General features: G+C 35.2%; 1 protein-coding gene across 2 annotated transcripts in view; it reads right to left on the minus strand.

Moving 5' to 3' along the window:
* LOC149803208 (protein TBATA-like) overlaps nt 1-12,941 on the minus strand; it is a 58,347-nt gene extending 45,406 nt beyond the window's left edge. The window contains exon 1 of one of the 2 annotated variants that reach the window (XM_089952832.1): nt 12,808-12,941. The gene's annotated coding sequence lies outside the window, so the exon portion shown is untranslated. Of the gene's footprint in view, nt 1-7,620; nt 7,709-12,807 lie in introns of those variants that run through there. The other variant, XM_089952833.1, reaches the window with a different exon arrangement.
* Between the last annotated feature and the right edge of the window lie 3,589 nt (nt 12,942-16,530).

Raw genomic sequence — 16,530 nt, forward strand, 5'->3', positions numbered from 1 at the left:
TATTTAGATCCATTAAATACCATTCGTATGTAGCTATCGACCTTACTGCCCTCATTTATTAGCATCCAATACCTAATCACCCATCCCACCCAATTCTCCTCATACATACATACATACATACATACATACATACATACATAGCAACTACGGCGTACATACATACATACATATATATACATATATATACATATTCACATACACACATAGATACATACATACGTAGCAACTACGGCGTACATACATACATACATACATACATACATATTCACATACACACATACATTCCTAGTGTTCCTGTCAATCAATATTCAGATCTTCTCAAGACCTTATTTGTAATAATGTATGTACAATATACACATGTATGTATGTCTAGCAATAAAATATAAAAAAAACGTCTGCATACACAGTTTTGTTTCTATTATCAGTGGCAAAACTTAAACGTAATTCAAGAAGAACATTTGGTTTTTCTAAGACAGGGTAGGCCTAATTGATCTAAATAATGTACATGTCACGGTAATATACAAAAGTTCAATACATAACTGCGATCGACATGCAATCTGTTTTAACCTAGATACAAACTGACAGGACAAGACAAAACCCTGGATAGAATTACTGCAGAACGCATATAGTCAATTTTGTTAATGTCCATTGAAAGAACTGCAGTGCTAATAACGGTGTAGTATATCTAATGGGATATATGATCCGTAGCAACTACGGCGTATACAAAGCTTTTAACTTTAAACCGAGCAAGCTGTTTAAAGGACCTTTTGTAGTCACATGACCTAAGAGTGTAACGTGTTTGAAGGGTTAGGCGGAACAGAAATGAAATGTAAAATTCACAAGAAACATCGCTATCATTCTCCACATCTCTCTGTAATAAAGTGTGCTTTTTAGTTGCATTTAGATCACATCACGTGAGTATATTTATAATCATTTGTGACACATAACTGTTAAGAAATAAAACTGGCAAAGCTATTAGCTAAAGTAATGAATCTTCGACCCTCTATCACACAGAGAAAATAAAAAGGAAAACACTTTTTTATACTAAATTTAAAAAGAATAAAAGAAATAAAAAAAGGAAGATAAGAAAGTTGAAGAGGACGATCCTGATAAACACAGCTTAAAATGTTCAACATTCCTTTAGTGCTTCCTGCCTTGCTCTCTTGAACTACATACAGTATGTACTCACGCATAAGTCGGTTCCTGCTGCATAGACCCAAACCTACTGTTGCATACTGCGCCGGCAGACATTGGTCTATCCAGTATGTTTGGAGTAACAAGTAGAAGAAACAATAATGACCGTTATCTGCCTGCGCATTTTGCAAAGGCAAATAAGGATCTACGTTGTTTGCAGTTGGTCCCGTCTTATAAGCGAGTAGAGACGGTTACAGTGTAGGCTACTTAGTAACGTAATTTTTCCGGGGTAATTTTTCAGCTTTTTACAAACCATATTTGCTACGATCTTCAGTAGAATTTCGATAAGGGTAACATTTCCCGATATTAAATACGCATCCTACATTTTTCTACAGTGGCGAACTTAAGATGCTTGACAAAGAAACCTTCAGTTTAGAGTCCTGTAAAATTTTTCCAGCACATTCAAACCTGGTGTTAACCGTGTGCCATTTCTACTAGGCAATCACCTGCCTAAAGCATCACCTTTTCTAGATACGTACAGCAAACATACATAAAATATTAAAATTTCACCCGTCCTGAGATGTCAATCAGGGCACGTTTGGGTGCACATAAATATAAGGGATAGTACAGAGAAGTAACTCCATGATTTCCTCTTCTAAATAGAATACAATCTGGAACACAAGGGTTTGTTAGAAAGACATTATATAGGAACCCGCACTGAATACGGCGGACAAGTCGAACGTAATTCAAAAGAAATAAATTTGGTTCAATCTTTATGACTGCCATTCAAAATTTATTATATCCTTTTGCTTGAAGAAATATAGACCCCACGGCATGATGTCAACTTCACGTTTCAGCAGTTATCAAAAGAAACATTGTTGCGAAGATTTCAAATCCATTAAGTAATGGAGAACTTTCTCTGTGGTGGAATCCTTAAAAAATGTCATGTCTATAACTTTATTTTGATAGCATTTTAGCGAGATGTTAACATAGGACGGTAAATGGCTCGTAGCTGCGACTATTGATGAAATTGCTTTGACTGAACTGCTTGAAAAGAAAGGAAAACTAATACTATAGAGGTGTCCTTATCTTTTCGAATAAATTCATTCATTTGTGATTAGAAATTGCCTGATACTTTTAATTTTAAGCGGTAACATACCTTTCAAATAATAACATTCTCATTCCTTTTTAGACTGATTTTTTTTTAAATACAAAAATATTTTATTTTTTTTTAAAAACATAGCTAAAGCAAACTAGGTCCGTTGGTTACCATGGCATTACACAATACCCCAAATTTGAATCTCGCTGTTTGATATTGAACAAATATTCTGTTTTGTTAATGACAGATTTGTATGGCATCAAAGAGGTTCCGACTGCATTTAAAGTATTCAACACGCCATATTTCAGATACTTCCTGTTGAGTTCCTAAATATTTACGATTACTTCTACTGCTATTTTGTCTCTGTTTAAACAATACATTCCAAACCTTAATTAAGAAATGTTTCGTAAATAACATTAAAAAGAGTGCATTTCCTTCTTTTTACCTTTCACAAGTGATGTTAAATACTTAAGAAAAGGCTGTCATGGGGGGTGGGGGGTTAAAAATGATTTACATCATATAATTGATCCAGAACAAACACCTACTTACAAGAAACAGTCAAAAGATTTCACTGTGACAACACAATAATGGTGTTCCACAACACTAAGTTGTAATACACCTGGAGAAGAAAAAAAAATCTCCATTGGGATAGACCCTAGTATACGATAATATACCCGTCACGTGCCCGTCATAATCTCTCTTGGAAGGTGGGTTTGGTTACTATTAATTAGTTCTAAACGTGAAATGGTGTATTGTGTTCTATGGATGAATATACAATCCTGAATAACCTTTCCACAATCAGACCATAACATGTTGTATGTGCAATGTGTATGTGTCTATTTTCAAATTTCATATAACAGTTAATTATAAATATTGATGAGATATGTCATTCAGATATATGTAAATGTGTACGTGGTAACTCCAACCAAAACGTAAAGCAGCAAGTCTGAGCGACAAATCCAGCAATCTAAACTGATTCAATGTTTAGAGAAAAAATATAAAGACAAAACATTTGAATGTAAAGCTTGGCAATGATAACAATTTTCTTGAAGTATAAGAATGGAGTACAAGAAGATAAAACTGTAGTCTTTTGTAGAATTACCGTTAAATATGAAAAAATAATGAAGTTTTGGGTCCAGGAACTATAACTCGATTACAAAAACAGCCTATTATCGTCTGTAAAGAAATGTCTAAAATACGTTTGAAATACTTTTCTTTTAATTGCCCTTTATGACCGAAGTCAGATAATTAGTGCCAACTGAATCATTAAATATGTTATTTGAAAGACCTGTGAAAATGCGGTCCATGTAGGAGTGGCGCAAGTTTCATTGAAATACAAATTGTCGCCAAAAATTACTGTGCTCATACCACAGTAAAAAGGCTTTTTAAAATAATTGCACAGTTATTATCTATGTCTGTTAAAAGGTATATGTATATAAAGGTTTGGTTCTCAGTAGCTTTGTCTAAATTTAAGCTTTTTTTTGGGGGGGGGAGGGGTGGTGAATGGATGTTTTTTCATTCTTTTTTTTTTTTTTGTCTACGAGAAACCTAGATTGCACGCCTAATGGACAATAACAATTTACATGCGAGGAGATTGGTCTGATTACGCAACGGCGTAAGTAAGCCTATATACCTCTGTCTCTTTCTCTCTCTCTCACTCTACAGTATTATTACATCTTTTTTTTCAAAAATTAATCACGAATCATGGTAGTGTATATACTACTAAGACGCTTTGACTGTGGCATTTGTCTTCGTCGCATCGTGCTTTTTCATCTTCGACACTTACGACATAGCCTGTTTCGAAAAATAGCTAAAATAAGAGAGTTGGTTCCTACATATATTCACCAGTACTTTTAAGCATTAGCGTGTCTCTAGTTGTCGTCCATTATATGCTTTGAAAATAATGTTCTCCTCCCTCCCCTCTCTCTCTCTCTCTCTCTCTCTCTCTCTCTCTCTCTCTCTCGTAGCGAGGGATTCAAACGTTTGTTAGTTTTGCTACTGCTATGTTTGATCCGAAACGACAGTTGTACAAATGACCATAAACTACACAAAATAAGCTAGAACGACTGGGCAATGTATAACTATCCAGTCATGCTGGTCATGGATGCTTTCTGAAAGGATCAGAGATAGGTCATGTTGACTTCTATCTCGAACAATCAAAAAGGGTCACACACACAAAATTACGATGTTGTTTCGTCGAATTTTCTGTATTGTTTCGATTTAGTCCAGTTAAGTGCACTCGTGAACAAATCAAACAACAAAGCAGGTTTTAGATGCACGGTATATCTGAGGTCAAGAGATTAAGCTTTTATTCAGACAGTTTATCAATTTAATTCCTCGTAATTATTTTGAACATAATAATAGCTAATCCACAGTAAAAGGTAGTCAATAACACCCCGCCACTATCTGAAAGTACGTCCAGTACTTTGATTAATTCCGTCCGCTATTAATAATACAATAAACTCCACTAAAACAATGATTTCTTTCCTGCACTAACTGCCTTGTTCACGCAGTTTCTCATTTCATATTCTTCTGGTCTTCTTAGAGTGGAGATGGGTGTTTAACAAAGATTCCTGTCTCTTTCTTGGAGTGGAGGTGGTTGTTTAACAAAGATTCCTGTCTCTTTCATCATTTTAACATTTAACGCTTACCATGCTTTTGCTTTTTCTATTTTCCCACTACTCATACATCTTTTACTAATAAACACAGAAGTGTATCTGCACAGAGAGAGAGAGAGGGGGGGGGGGGGGTTAATGGACTAAGACATTGTTGAACTAGATCTTGGCACATTTATTAAAGATAATGACAGTTTTATCTATTTTTTCCTGTTACGAGCAGAACAATCCTAAGGTCTGTCAACATATTATTGGATAGATGTAGTATGTTACATAAAAACGAGTAAGTAATGTAGAGTTGTGACTTTGTGACACATTCTTTTACAATAGATTACACGGCCACGTTTCAGAATTTATTTCATTACTGAAGTTAAACGAATTGAAAGGATATGTATTTACACAACTACCTATTCAAATACACATGTAACGACTTTGGATTCGATAAATATACGTCATTTATATGTTTTAAAAAATACCGGTGGGCACCGACAACAAAATAAATGTGGTGCTGATAAGGAATTAGCTGAGAGATGTATGGGTCTGACATGAAAATAAACATGGCGCATGGAGATATGGGTACACAATGGGAGAGAATGTTTAACATCAAATTGAATTCATAATGGCAATTCAATTGAATTCGATTTGTTCGTCGCTCTGAAAACGTATGTGTTGACTTACGTAAATGGAGCTGTATTTCACTAAACGTTCTTAACAGTTTGCATCTGAGTGTTGACATTAACATGTTGACAGCAATCAATTAAAAATATAGATTGAAACTTGTTCAAATACGCTTGATTCTGAGCTGATAGGAGTGACTCCTTGCATATTTTATTCGATATTCTAACTCGATATTTCTCTCACAGGAAGAAGAAGAAGAAGCAGAAGAAGAAGAAGAAGAAAAATAAAAAGATAAAGAAAAAACTCACGTTATCATAAACAGACTATGAACACAGTAAATTCCCTTTGGAAAGTCTCTCAAATTTTGATAGTTAACTATCAACCTATTTTAATTTGTCCTAATTTTATATTTTTCGTGCAGCAGCGGCGTTGTTGTCATGACGTTGCATTAACAATGACATAATTACACACATGTTAATAGCGATTGATAAACATGTGAGTTACTTTAAGTCAACGGCGGTTCCAAAGTGTGTCGGATATATAACATTTGCACCTACCTCAGGTTGTGAAATACCGGATCTTTATTTTCAAATCAGAATTTCCTCCAGATGTTTTCTGAGTAAATATTCAAGCTGTGTGCAGTTTTCTTCCGAAAATAGGTGCGAAAAGATTTGTTTGTACTGACTATATCAAGAAAGAGGAAGTCATGTCAGTATCATCGGGGTCAGATGTAAATTTGCAACTAAAAACGGGTGTATATGTGCATGCTGTGAATATGCATTTTGAGACGTTATGCTTACGCACCTTTAAGAAACGCTACATTTAAATAATTATTTCAGACTAATAATTTGATTGTGCAACATCGAGATCGTTGATTTTAGATTCTTTAGGCTCCAATATTGACACGGTAATACATGTGCACAATCATGCAACACATGGGAGTCCCGACATTATGCACAATTTTAAACTTGACAGCTTTTGAATGGGACTTGTGCGATGAATGTAATGAAAACAAAGGGTCACTCGCAAGGTGATAAATTTTACATTATTCATGTGGTTAGGCGTGTGTTTCTCAAAAGAATTACACTGATGAAAATGGATCATTGCTGACGGCAATTACATGGTGCCTGAAAACGCAGATTGATTGGCACAAGAAAGAGATATTTATTTAAAGGAAACTTACATCAGAAGTTATGCCGATTGCAGAGAGTTTTGAGAAAGCATTTATTTAACTACTCAGGGGGCTGTTTGGCATTTTTAGTCAGTGGGTGGTCGTTATCACAATCACATAGACATTTATTATTATTATTATTATTATTATTATTATTATTATTGTAGTAGTAGTAGTAGTAAATTTTCACCAGAATCAGTTTGTTCTAGCTAAGAAGCAAACCTGTCAAATTGATAAAAAGGGAGAAAGAAATGTTGACGGCAGTGAGAGTTTGGGCAATGTATATGGAACACCAGAGCTGTCTTAACATGACAATTTTTATCATATGACGTGGAAACCTCTTTATATGATGTGCTTTTGTACTTATATGATATGCAAACTTCTTTATATGCGGTGCTTTCGTCCTTATATGATTTCTTAAGACAGCTCTGGCGTTCCATAAATGTAATTGCAAATCGTACTGTACAGGACTCGTCTTCTTCCCAACCCTACTGAAGAAACATATAATACCTTATGATTGTACCAATAAGGATCGACGAATAATAATAATGTATTTAATGTTTTCAACCGTCCATATACTTTTATATAAATACCTATAAAATTCGTATATATGTTTATTACTATATAATTTCCTATAATTTTGTCCAAAATTCATTTTATATCTGTTTTGTCGGGAGAGAACATAACAGATTTTCTGTCAAACTTCTATTGTTTTCAGAAAAAAAAGAATTTTAAAAAGAGATAGCATGTATCCTCAGTGCATGCGTGTTGACGGAGTTCCTGATCATGTATAATTTAGGTCTAACATCTGTGTTCGACACACTGATTAATGCTAGTGTTTAAGTAGTTGAAATATTGCATTCAATACTTTACATTCGATTGTTATTACCCATGTAATTAAAAAAATGTTTTCCCTAAATTTATTTAAATCCAATGCCTTAGAAAATCACAATAATTAAAAAAAATATGGGTTGGAGACGTACCTGTGTCTAAATTACACTGCCACTCCCTCCCCGGCAAAATATTGACCATTCCGCAAATTAAACGGCAACGGTAGCTCTAAAATAAATATTCCAGTTGTATCCTGGGGTTCATATTGTGGTTGACCCTATATATAAATCTAAGAAATATCTTAGTTTGAACCGGTAAACTTAGGAACAAGGCCAAACGCATTGTACGGTTCTCATGTTATCAGATACTATTAGAAGTTTGTGTTGAAATCTTGATAGGCAATAGATAGGTACAAAATACCTCGGTAAACATGAAATTTTAAGTGATTCTTGGCTGTTGCTTTGTATATGTCAGGTTAAGATGATAAATTGTGTGCCCTGACTATAAAGTGTGATGTGTGATCGACTATGATAAACTACGATAGGATATTCTGTTTTTAAATGAGTCATTTTATTAAAAGAAAGAAGAAACAGGTTTATGTAACAATTTTGACCATATATTTTCAGGTTTTTATATTTAAGTCTGTGTATTTCTTTTTATACAGCTTATAACAAATTTTATCGTCTTTATCTTTAATTTCTTTATCTTGTACGACTACCTAATTCTGTAATGATCATGATTTTGAGGTATTTGCGACAAAAAACCCATAGGAAACGTGAATTTGAAATACCGTTAGTTAGGTGAGATTTTAAAACGTATACATGTTCCACACCATTTCAGTTGTACTGACACTTTCTCTTTTGAACTAATTCTTCACCTTCTGTAATATGTATTATGTATGTCTATCAGTCCACATACGGTCTAGTTATATATTTGTTTAAAGTGTCAGAGATCTTCCCATTGGGTTACCATGCATATCCTGACCATTGACAAAAGGCAGTAGCATTTCTTTGTTCTCCACACCCTTTTTTTTTTTGGTGTCAAAACCAGCCGTTTGTCGGCACCTAATAGTTCAACAACCCTCACTTATATCAGCTTTTCCTGCATCAAAAATGTGTCCATATTGGTTTTCAATACTGCTGTATACTGGGATAACGCGATTTATATATTTACTTATGGGGACAAAATTATTGGCCTACAAACGTTCTCTTTATGACCGCCTATTCATACAGTAGTTGCCCCGTTCTCTGGACCATTACAACCCTATAGCAAGAACACGATCACAAAAGCTAAATAATATTAGGATATTACAATTAGGACATTTTAATTTCGTCAGTGTTCACGAGTAATTAATATGACTGAAGAAGTCAAACAGTTTGAAAATATTATAAAATTAACGTATACATCCATGTATCTATCAATACATGCATCAATGTCTGACTGTTTGCCTGTGCACGTCTTTGTACATGTGTGAATGTATCCGTTGCTCTGTCTTTCGAAGGATATTTATATAAATTATAAAACAAGGACATGGCCAAACGGACCCTGACCAATCGAGACAAACATAGATAGATAGGTAGGTGCGTAGGAAGGTATATATATATATATATATATATATATATATATATATATATATATATATATATATATATATATATATATATATATATATATATATATATATATGAGACGATAAAGGGTGAGTGCAAAACTGTTGCATTTACGTCTTTCTCAAAACTGATTAATTCACACAAGCAATTAATATTTTGTCTAACATTGATCGAGAATTGATTTTTAGCTACGCTCGCACTGTAAGTGTTAAAGAGTGTTTAACGTTGAGCTTTGACTTAATGGAGCGGTGACAATTAACTAAAAACGTTTGATATGTAAAACTGCTTTGGTCAAGTTCCAGGTTAATGTTTTTCGTCACTAAGCAAATTATTTTGTCTTGAATAAGGCAAAATTGCTGTGCATGTAAAAAAAACATTTAAGGTGTGAGAGCCGTTTATTCATTCCAAGAGTTGCAGGTAATAAATCAATATAGAGCTACATGTCTTAGTGAAAACCATTTTTTACATCTGGCCACATCTGACTGATTGATACGGCTCTGGAATGACCAACATAAATTGTTTTTAACAAATGTTAAAAGCTTCTGATTTTGATTTTGGTTTCGCAGACATGTAAATTGCGATTGTCGTGCTTCCATCTAGATATTCGACATTAATTATATAGCAAAAACTGTCTCTCTAGTTCCTCTGCGGATAGCCCAAGCGGAACTGGGTTTTCTAAAAAAATTTCTCCATGTCTCGAATTAGTGATGAAAACCTGTCTAACTTTACGATTCAAATCCACCCTCTCTCTCTCTCTCTCTCTCTCTCTCTCTCTCTCTCTCTGTTTTTCTCTGTACTGTATGGATCGCTGCTTATTAATCCCATGGTAGAAGTCGATACGCTCGACAAAAATGTGTTCAAATCTCTGTAGACACTGTCAAGGTATGGTCTGGCATTCTTGTCGAGATTCACCCATCAGGATGTATACGTGAGTTAGGTTTGTGTCAAGGCATGGTATGTCATTCTGGTCGAGATTTACCCATCAGGGTGCATACGTGAGTTAGGTTTGTGTCAATATATGGTATGCCGTTCTGGTCGAGATTTACCCATCAGGGTATATACATGGGTCAGGTTTGTGTATGAGCTAGACACATGACTGTCAATCAGAATGCAGATTACCACGATCTTACTATCACAGCACATCGTATAAAATCAAAGTTTATGTGACAATCACCCAATGTGAATGGGTGTCTTTTTTTAATAAAAATTTTTGCATACTGAAAATATCACGAACATTGATTGAAGAATGTTCAAGTCATGACGATTTAAATTTGTACACGCTCTATTGTGACAGATGTGACTGATATCAGGTCTGAATGTCCCACAAGCTTCCATTACGCATGTAAATCACACGATGCTCCCACGGTGTACTAGCGACAGTTTTGGGTGGCGGTCCGTATGTATGGGAAGAGTGGCATACGACGATACATTAATGCCAGCTCCATATGTGCATATATATTTCTTATATGCGGGATACCAGTCTCCTATGAGGAAAGTTTCCTTAGCTTGTTTTCGGAGTTTTCTTTCGGCATGCTTTGCTATGTATATAGAATATGATGAGTTACATAATATTTAAAGTAAATACATGGAATTTTCCATTCAGGAATGACTGACTGAAGACACTTTTGACTGGTTTGTTCATCATTTCATTACCCTCAATACTGATGTTACAAGGCAGCCAAAAGTACAGAATACTTTTATCAGATTTTATAAGCAGGCCATTTTTTCTGTCAAATTAGGGAAACGATTGGGTTGTTGGATTGACAAAAACAAACAAACAACCCCCACCCCAAAACAAACAAACAAAAACAAACAACAAAACAAACAAAAACAAAAAACAAAAAAACAAAAAAACATTGCTAAACAGAAAACTGCGTTAAGGTAAGAGGAGACCCAAAGGTAAACTGGTTTAGTCACATGTGTTTAGTGACATAACATGTTTGTAAACAAGATTAATGAACAGGAGCAGATGATGCTGATATAATTCAAAACATTCTGACACACAATAAATGTCGGAGATGTTATCGTTTTTCACACCTAATGCATCTACACATATATCTAAAATAACACAAGGTTATGTTTAGATTCGATATGAATGTAATTGACACCAGGCTCTTTGTGTATACCGTCAGATTCAAGAAATACGACCCTAACTGAGAACTTGATAACGTCACAAGACAGTTTTTTCTTTTTATATATTAAAGACAGAACTATTAAAGTTCTGGTTTCTGATTAACTCCGTTCTGTCACAAATAACTAATTTAAACTGTTGTTCAAAAGGCAGCATACATAATTTGATCGATTACATCAATTTAATTCTACTTTTAAAATCTTACATGAGTTTTAAAAAATGAATGCAAAACAAGCACAAAGAACAACTAATAATAGAGTCAGACGTTAAATCTTCAACACATGAACTCAAATATAACTTATTTGCGGTCAGTCAATATGTGTAACGAATCATGATATTACTGAAGAAAAGCACTGCATTGAAAACCTTACTTCGTACGGTTAGATTTGACAGGACACTGTAAGGAACAAACAATAAATATAACTTTTTCCCGATCTCAAAAGACTAAGACTGAGAACTTATCGACTTTTTTACCCAAAAGATTGACATATCTGAATTTAGCAAATTAATTAAATTTATGGGGTTCCTAAGAATTTAGGAGAGTGGGATAATATAAGTTCCTACACAGCATAGAGGTCATTGCTATAATTAAACCGACATATGCATAGCTCTTGTATGTCATATCCATGGCAACGTTATCTTTGAAACGTATTAATTTATAAACACGACTTCATTATACACGTTAGATAAAACAAAAGTTAAGTCTGTATTTATTTAATACAATCTGTCTTTATCTGGTTGACATCGTTCCAGATGTTTTTAAAGTCACCGTATCAAAAGCACGATTATCTCGCCTAGTTGTTAAGCACATTCATTGCTTAGAATCTCTCTCTCTCTCTCTCTCTCCCTCTCCCTCTCTCTCTCTCTCTCTCTCTCTCTCTCTCTGTGTTACATAGTAATATGTAATAGTGATCAGTCTAGTACATTCCAAAAAAAAAAAAACGGGGGTGGGGGGAAGGGGGAACGCTTTAATTGTGTTTCTGTTTTGAGAAAAAAAAATCGACAGAGGGGTTCATTTGGATCAGATTGATTGGGTCTAAAGTCAACTTGCATGCATTCGGATTTAATTCTGTTACATTTACACTCACTATCCGACCTGTTCTAGCCATTTACAATTTGATATATTCAAAAATTGTTCAGCTGAAGGCAAATTCCTCAAATTTACGTTAAAACATAAAATTATCTGTACGATTTGGCAAAGGATTTGAATAAGTTGTAATTCTTTTAAAATAATAAGAAGACAGGTTAAATAACATTATTACAGAACCAGTCTTTTGGATTTAAATTCAGAAAAATATCCATATTAGTCTACAAATAGAAAAGTGATAATATAAATATTGTCGACAATTAGGAATACAAATTTAACATTCTTTCACAATTTAAAATACCGTCTACTCCTTTGCCAGTATTTGCTGTTCAAACAGCTCCCGATAATTTTCTAATAGGACTGATTATACAGTACAGATAGCTGACACCATAGTCATTATCCCATTAACATTGTGAAGTCGCGCCGATCACCCAAAGCATTGATAATCAGAAATCTCTTTTACACTTCTAATATATTATTAGAAAACGTGTGAATGGTAAAAGAAACTTACCTAAAATTCCGTAAATGAATTGAAAGTCCGGAGATAGCTCCCTATTCCCCCCAAGTCCAGTAGAGTTTGCCGTGAAGAGTATCAAACTGTAGATCTCCACAATACCTAGTTAACCGCTCGCGCGCACCGATCGCCCCGTTACTAAGGACGCTTTTCAGACCAGGACCATTGATACGTGGGTGATTAATATAGCTGGTAAGTTTTAACAATGCACGAGAAAATGTTAATGAAATAATCTTCTGCAAAACCAAAGAGACATATCTGAATGGAAAAAATAGAGTACATGTAAAGTCTAATACAGGTGAAATATGAACCTGTTAGATAAGATTAAACATGTTTGAAAAATGTAACTGAAATTTATTCTGAATAAAGAGTTTTTGAAAAATAAAATCGGTGTGCGTACGTGTATTTGTGAGGACCAAGTATTCTCTGTAATGAAATAAAATCGGTGTGCGTATGTGTTTTTGTGAGGACCAAGTATTCTCTGTAATGAAATAAAAACGGTGTGCCTACGTGTATTTGTGAGGACCAAGTATTCTCTGTAATGAAATAAAATCGGTGTGCCTACGTGTATTTGTGAGGACCAAGTATTCTCTGTAATGAAATAAAATCGGTGTGCGTATGTGTTTTTGTGAGGACCAAGTATTATCTGTAATGAAATAAAAACGGTGTGCCTACGTGTATTTGTGAGGACCAAGTATTCTTAATGATATAAAATCGGTGTGTCTACGTGTATCTGTTAGGACCAAGTGATCTCTGTAATGAAATAAAATCGGTGTGCCTACGTGTATTTGTGAGGACCAAGTATTTTCTGTAATGAAATAAAATCGGTATGCGTACGTGTATTTGTGAGGACCATATGAAATAAAATCGGTGTGCGTACGTGTATTTGTAAGGACCAAGTATTCTCTGTAACGAAATAATATAGGCGTGCTTATGTGTATTTGTGAGGACCAAGTATTCTCTGTAATGAAATAACATCGGTATGCGTACGTGTATTTGTGAGGACCAAGTGAAATAAAATCGGTGTGCGTACGTGTATTTGTGAAGACCAAGTATTTTCTGTAATGATATAAAATCGGTGTGCGTATATGTATTTGTGAGGACCAAGTATTCTCTGCAATGAAAAAATATCAGTGTGCGTGTGTGTATTTGTGAAGACCAAATAGTCTCTGTAATGAAATACAATCGGGGTGCGTATGTGTATCTGTGAGGACCAAGTCTTCTCTGTAATGAAATAAAATATAACAAAATTATGTAAAAGCATGATAAATCGTGTTAACCATCCCACTAACTTAAAATATCACGGTAGCCTGAATACAGGCATGTTTCTCTTGCAAATTATTGTCATGTGTGTTCGTTACTTCAACAGAGAAAAAAGGCCAGAGTTAATCAAAAGATTTAGAAACAGGATGTCAATTTTAGTCAAGGACCTGTAACAAATGTTTATCATTTCGTATAAAAGCAATTAGATACAAATTAGACGTTGAGTTTGTAGGAAGTACTGAAACTCGCATTTGTTCTGGCATGAAATTAAGATTCAGTGGAGCAGAAATTTGTAGTGCGTTTTAGTCAGTGTAACGTTTCATCAAACACAAATTGTTGTCAAATGTATTTTGTTAAGCTATACTAGTATACAGTTGTGTAACGCATAAATTACAACACCATTATGTTTATAACTTCCATCTAACCATCATTCGTTACCTACTCTGTCATTTCTTGTCCTATATCTTGCAATTCATAAATTAAAGAGCTTTATATGCTCAAGTCCCCGATATATATCTATTCGTGCAATGCCGGTGTATAATTGAAGACTTGACACGTCCCTATGTTTAAAGTTATCAGAAGGCAAACATATATTACCAGACCACCGTCGAGAGTTGTCCTATAAACGCCGCATTCAAGGTGTGCTGCGATACCTTGTTATTTAAACCTAGATTTAAGCTTAGATCGTTGGACAGGGCTTAATCGGTAATCCTGGTTCTCTTGTAGATATGTTTTGTCTACATTAGCGGTGTCAAGGAAAAATATAGCAGAATGAATATGCAATATTATGTGCCGAGTGATTCAACTTCAGCATATGATATCAAAAGAATACGGCACAGTAATCACGTGTGTCTTAGATAAACGTACTGAAAGTTTCTTTGAGCTGATAAATAATTACATATAATTAATCGATTCATATCTTTATCGATAAATAGATATATAATTTTACGACATTAATTAGTATGTCTACTCGCATTAACACGCTCACACACCCACCCACTATATATATATATATATATATATATATATATATATATATATATATATATATATATATATATATATATACACACACACACACACACAATAAACTGACAACATTGCAAAACTAGTTTCTAACTTGCCTAAGCGTTTTCGACTGTCTTTTTCTATACAAAAGGCAAACACTAAAAACAAACGTTTGTGTGTGTGTGTGTGTGTGTTCGTGTGTGTGAACGTACTTTTACATTTTTTTCAGTCATATCGTACCGATGTCTTCAGTGTCTCAGTTTATAGTGATGTCCAGGGCCGGCCCTAGGATGTGCGGGGCCCAAGGCAGCATGCGGGGCCCAAAGCAGCAATCGATGAGCGGGGCCCCCAAGCAAATAACTTGCATTGCGGAGTTGTTTTCCTGAAAGCACGGAGCCCAAGGTGGTTGCCTTGTTCTCTTTTCGCCAGGGCTAGGCCTGGTAATGTCTTGCACTGGGGCATCATACCGCAGACATGTAACATGATGTCCCACCCAATCACAATATCCTGACACCAGGTCGACAAGTCCTAACAGTAGTGAATGGGGGCACTTTACGGACAATGGGAATTAGCATTAAAAACACCCTTGGGGCACTTTACGGACAAGGGAAAATTAACATGGAGAAAAATCGTGGGGCACTTTACGGACAAGGGGATTTAACATGGGAATAAATCGTGGGTCACTTTACGGACAAGGGGAATTTAACATGGGAATAAATCGTGGGTCACTCTACGGACAAGGGGAATTTAACATGGGATTTTTTTTTTTAAAAAAATTTAAAAAAAATTTTTTTTAAAATTTAAATTTAAATTTAGGCAATTCAAAGACTATCTCTTTTCGAGATATATGGCTGGCCCTGAAAAGGGCCTTTGGGTTTTATGTTAATGTATTCATTAACATAAATGGCACCGCATTGGTCTTCTTCTTGTCCTTAGGCTGCGTCTTACTGTTGGTCCGTACATCAGCACTCTTTTCAGGCATCCTTGTCTTTCGACGTAGATCCTACGTATCCACAGGCTGGTGTTTGTCCTGTGGACAACGGTCCACTTGGCTCGGACATACATGAGCATGTCCGTCCGGAACATCATGGAAGACACAAGGGTGGATGACTCAACTGTGGTCCACATCTTGAAGCGACGAGAACAGGTGAATCAATGCAGTGAACGGCGCTTATTTATAGGCGGAGGAAGGATTGAAACGGATTGAGTTCATTTACCAATCCTAACACGCGTTACAGAATTCAGTCAGCTCGCATCCAATCCGAAGAGAGCAGTCTGTGACGTCACGTAGTCAATATAGATTCGCTAGCGCTTGTGTGCAGTCAATCTATGCGACAGTGATTCAACATGACGGAAACTCAGAAAACGATCCAGTGGGGTGCACCAGCAGGGGAGACTGCCCAAGGGAACCCGGACTTACTTTCAGAAGAGGTGAATTGGGATTTTGTG

Source organism: Sinohyriopsis cumingii, chromosome 3 (genome assembly GCF_028554795.1).
Source record: "Sinohyriopsis cumingii isolate HCF-2022 chromosome 3, ASM2855479v2, whole genome shotgun sequence".
Taxonomy (NCBI): domain Eukaryota; kingdom Metazoa; phylum Mollusca; class Bivalvia; order Unionida; family Unionidae; genus Sinohyriopsis; species Sinohyriopsis cumingii.